Raw genomic sequence first — 5,791 nt, 5'->3', positions numbered from 1 at the left:
ATTTTATTTTATTTTTTGGCAGGGAGTGTAATATAATTATTCCATTTCTCTATGGTTTCTCTCTATAAGCTATCACTGAAGGCTTGTTAGCTTAAATTAGAAACAAAAGTGGAGACCAGTTAATTGTACTTAATCTGTACAAAGTGAATATACAAAGAAAGGTAAACCTATTTTTACCATCTATTGTCACATTTTATGCCGAGATAAGTTGCTGGCAGTGGATTTTTATGTATATTTTGAGCTGTAGTTTTCCTTATCTAGCTATCTGCAAGAGAAAAAAACTGTACTTTGAAAAAGTTCTTTGAAATGTTTCCTCTATCACATTAACTTTTAGCTTTTGTCCAAGGTTGGCTCAAACAAAGAAAGCATGTAGTACCTCTCTTGAGCAATAGTTCTCCAGGCTTTCTGAAAGACTTTCAAAGTTTTTCTTTAGACGTTGGCTGCTTTTTGACTCACTGTCAGTCCATTTCATTTACCTGGCCATTTTCAGAGGAATGCTTTTTTTGTTAGTCATTTTACAACCAATATTGTGTCTACAGATAACAGGCAATCAATTTCAAACTGTATCTGTAGGCATTAACGATATACATAATTTGTTCCCATGTCTTCAGTTTAGAGTCTATGAAAATGCCAGCAAGAACAGTTGACAGATATAAAATATTATTTTTGCATCAACAAAGTGATTCCAAAAGAGCTGTTAGCTAAAAACCTGCTGTGCAATGTATCCTTAAAAGGTTTGAGGAAGAAGAAGAAGACAAAGTTAGAAGTAACGGGCCTAAAAATCTATCTGCAGTATCTGAAAGTTTCCTTCAGAAACTGGAAAAATCCAGAAAGGCCTGAGAGATACATCTGGTCCTTCAGTTGTTCCATCTATTGTTCACTGAAGCCTCGTCAGAAATGAATGATAAAAAGTTGAGTTATGACAAATAACACAAGAAATGGACTGAAAATTAGTGATAACAGGTCTTTCTGATTCAAATCATCATCAATATGTATAGAAAAGAAGAGGAAGATACAACAATAAGTGTCTACAGAAATCTGTAAAACACGGTGGGGGCTGTGTCATGGTTTTGGGTTTTAGCTGCATTGTGGCGTCGGGGATCTTGGCAAAACTGACTAAGTTATGAACACAGAAAAGTACAAAAAGTACTTTGATTCACCGTACAAAAACATCTGGAAAGCATCTGATTGGTAAGGATGGCTTCATTTCTCAGCACGACAGTGACTCCAAACACAATGCAATGAAAACGAAGCAGGATAGAAAAACTCCTAATGTAACACAATCAGTTGTGAATTGGATTCCCAGAGCCTGGACCTCAACATTACTGAAGCAGTGTGGGATCATTTTGACAGAGAACAGAACAGAAGGCAGTCAACCTCCAAAGAAGAGCTTTGAATGTCATTCAAGAAGCCTGGAGAACTATTCCTGGAGACTATTTAAAGAAAAATACAAGATATACTGTACTAACATATATATTTTCACATGGTTTTTTTTAAATCCGATTTTCTATCCAAATACAAAGAAATGTAGGTGACTCAAAATTTTTGCATAATACTTAAAGTTAAACTAGATTTCCCCAAATCATTAAAATCACTACCACCATTAATGTATTTCAATTAACTGAGTATTTTTATTATAATACAACTTTAATCAGCAAGCATAAAAAAAATAAGGGCCCACTGTCAGTTTAGCCTATGAAGTTGCTTCAGTCAGCAATCTTCCAGAACACAAAGGAAAACGTGATTTATTATTATAACAAGAAAATTGTGTCTCTGTTTGCTCACCGCTTTGGCTGAATGGTGTTTAAAAGCTTTCTTATCGATCAAAACTACTTGTACTTTGTAACTATATGTTACTATTCTTAGTGGAGATCACTGCTTAAAGCAACCTCAGGCAAGAAGATGGGCTTTATTACATAAACATTTTCTATTCTTAAAATCCTGAAAGTTAGAAATATAGTTTGGGGTATATTTGGAAATTTGAAGTGAACCAAGAAAGGTAGAGTGGATTTAAAAATCTTCAAAACTGTGGAAGTTTTAGATGCACACAGCTGTAAACGACAGTTTGACCACAAATCTAATTAACTAGTTTATCTGGATTGTCACAAGAATTATTTGGTTAATGGGGGATGCTAGTGATACAAACAGGAAGTGCAGAGGTCACAGAGGACAAAGTGGAGCAATCAGTAACTACCAACTGTAGACCTGCGCCATTATGGAGCAAGGAGCAGTTAGTGACTAGAGGCTGTAGTAACTACACACAGCCTGTTTCCTGACAGTGCATGTGGGCCATGAGAGCTGGGGGGATACACCTTTGCTAAAAAAATAATAAAAAAAAAAAAAAAAGGAAGCTTTTTCCAAGATAAGATTAAAGTTGTCAATGAAAAACAAACAGACTGCCTGCAGCCTCATGTGAAGTGGGAGCAACCGACTAAAATGTCCCAAGCCTCAGTCTCAGGCTGACGTGTGGATAAGGCCTGAGATTACAAAGGCCTTTTAAACTTGTGACTGTGGCTTGGTGGCAATAATTACACAAGTACGGATGACAAGATTAAGTACATAGGGTATGGCTGATTGCTGAGAAAGCACAGAATCTGCTGAAAACATCTGCAGTTGAAGAGCCTGGTGGGCAATGGGTCACTACAACTTTTGATTAGCTATATCTTCATGTGATCTCTAATCATCAGAGAGGAAGGAATCTGTACTTCAGGCAAAATACAATATTTCATCTCAATTTTCAAAAAAAAAAAATCAATAAAAACGTGATGAAGCCACAACTGCTAGTCTTGAGTTTAGTGGAAATTATCCCACCTCTATGAGAAGTTCATCATTACTTCTGCTCATGTAACAGTTCCATAATTAACAGGTTGACAGCAAACAAGCCTTGTCTCATTTCTGTTGATAGTTATTTTGGGAGACTGTGAGCAAATTAGAGACTATAGAGGCTTTGACTACAAAGTGCAGCATGCCATTTACAGTACTCTGGTATTAACAGGATGCGATAAACAAGTGGACTGTCATGACACCAACCAGAATTCCAATAATCTGTTGCTACTGTAGCAGTCTATTGCTGCTTCTCTATGGGTCAAGACAGGCAATTGGTATCTGAATAGCTTTCAGGAACTATAGCTTATTAGTTTAAAAAGTGATCCACGTGGATCCACTTTGTCAGGCTGTGATACGCTGTGCAAAAACCAATTCAAGTCCATTCTGGTAGCTTTTTGGGCCATCATCTTTTTGTCTCATATTTGATTACCACTTTTTGAGCAGCCATGGAAACTGGTCAAGGAGTAGCTTCTCTGTCTTCTAGTCCCACCTTTGCCTTCAGCCATCAGCTTTTGTTCTGGTCAACTGTTTATTTGTTTGTTTTTCCTGCCTTTGTTTGGACTGCAGATTTCCTGTGTAAACTCAAGGAAACGAGATCTCTTGGCAAAAAAAAAAGAATTCCCCTTCCAAGGTGTTTGAATGCATCTTATTGTGATTTTTTTTCTCTCCATATGTTTGAATAATGTAACAGGAACAAGAGATTAAAAAATATCTCAAATTGAAGTTGAGGGGAATATCTGCATGCGATATGTTTATGGGGCACACAGTTTCCTTCTCTGTCTCTTAATCTCATGTATTCTAATATGTAAATATCCCAGTAGGTTGCAGGAAGTCATAACTTCCATCTCTGCAAAATAATTTTGCATAAAATAGACAAAATATGAAAACGTGAGCCACTTGATTAAGACAGTGCTTACACTACAGCAAATCCTCTCCTCAGCCATTCTTGCAACCGCACAACAACTATAATGCTGTTGACTTGTGGTCGCTCTAAATAAAAAAGTTTTTTCAGAAACTTAATTACTGTAATTTCAGACCAAAAATCAAATAAATCTAGTTTTATGCTCTTGAAAGTATGCCACTGTTTACTGCTCATCCAAATGCATTTACCCCTCAAAAAAACTATGCATGCAAGTGGGATTCACTGCAGCCAAACACAGAATTCCTGCAAGCATATAGAGCTGGATCCGTGGCTTGACTTTGCGACATGTTCAGCTGTTATTTGCCCACAGAACTGAAAGTAAAGAAAAACAAAATATAAGTGGCTGCATGTTAACAGCATGAACAGTATATGAAAGATCTGAGGGCTTCAGTTTCTTTAGTTCCTAAACTTGCTGATCCTATCGACACATGAACTACTCCCCCAACACCCAAAAAAGGTTCTACATTACGAAAAAGTCAAATGTCACATCATCTGAGATAGTACCTGGAAAGTATGACAGGCATCTTTATGATCCACTTAATAAAGTAATGCTCAGTAAAGTGTGTTGTTTTAATTTTTTTTTTACAACACCACCATAAATATCTCATTATCCTCTAAATGTGACGAGATATGTGACTAAAACAGGCTTGAACATTCAGGTCTAGCCAGTCCAACATTTTTGAACTCGGGCAAAAAGGCACTTCAAAAACAATTAGTTGGCTGAAATTCTATCGATCGGCTCTGGTGCCGGGCTAACAGTGGAAACATGCACGCTGTCTTCCTCTCACGTGTTGTGCTGTAGCTATTGTTGCTATTTTTTCCTTCACTTTTTGGCCTATTCTGTCCTATTTTCAAATCAGTTTTAAATGAGGGAGGAAAATATAGACCAGAAATAGATCAAATATCTCTAAATACATCTAAAACTCTTAAAATGAGCACTGATGCTAAAATGAGACACATCACAAATAAAGATAAGAAAGAAAAGTATTTTAAGGTTTCTTTTATATAGGGACTAATTGGCTAGAGTGAGATCATGTGATACCTCATTTAGATAAGCTTCAATCTATAATATGAAAACACGTGCAGCTCTGATGGACAGACAAGCGACTGTGGAAAAGGGTGACATGAGTGTAATCCACTTGAGCTTGTGAGTAGAAAGGTTGACCCGCTTTGAGCTCCCTAAACCTGTTCTTACTTTAGATGCTGTCAGACTGTCAGAGCTATGTGCTGGTCACTGGGCCATAACCCTGGTTAGCTAAATATATAGTGTCAATTTGAATAAGAGCATGAGCCATAAAGGTGATAGGGCATGGAATTAAATTGATACAAGCTGTTGCATTTGTGTTTCATGTTTCCAAAGCCTCTCTAAAATATGAGCACTTTTAAGATTCTGTTTTTAAGATTCCAATATGACACAAAATCCAGATTTGGCAGAATTTGGACAGAAAACTCAAATCTTTTTTAGGACTCATCAGTTAAAAACCATGTCATAGTTCATGCATTAACATGTGTGAAACATAAGTATAGTTAAAATTATTATTACAGTGATCAATCTTTTTGCATAACTTTGAGCAGCACAAGCCTGAATTATTTACTGTTGTTTCATGCGTGTCCAAGCACCTGTGCATGGTTGGATGGCTAAGCAACAGCTTTTTGGGGTTATTAAGCTGATAGGCTTACCTTCCGTAAGTCTTTGTGGCGAGAAAGACAAACGAGTTTGTATCTACACCAGCTTAAAGCTTTTACTTTTGAGTTCACCTACTTAATCATGTGCAGCACAGAAGTAGAGAAATATAAAGGTGAGCTTTCTTGATTAGTTAAAAATAAAGACCAAAGTAAACTTTTGGTAAAGCCGACAAATCTTTATCAGTAGGTTTCACCCCCTAAACTAAGAGTTAAGGTAAGAGTTAAACTCCCAGGAGCATTTGTCCACTATGCTGGAGGGACTAGCCCGTCTCTGCTGGAATGGTGGGGGCTGCTCGTTTAAGCCAATAAGCAGCAAGCAACGCTAATGTCATTTTACTGTGACCGCTGAGAGGAGCA

The sequence above is a fragment of the Neolamprologus brichardi genome, chromosome 7 (assembly GCF_056152115.1).
Source record: "Neolamprologus brichardi isolate AB-2024 chromosome 7, ASM5615211v1, whole genome shotgun sequence".
Classification (NCBI taxonomy): Eukaryota; Metazoa; Chordata; class Actinopteri; order Cichliformes; family Cichlidae; genus Neolamprologus; species Neolamprologus brichardi.
Note: the sequence above shows the minus strand (reverse complement) of the source record.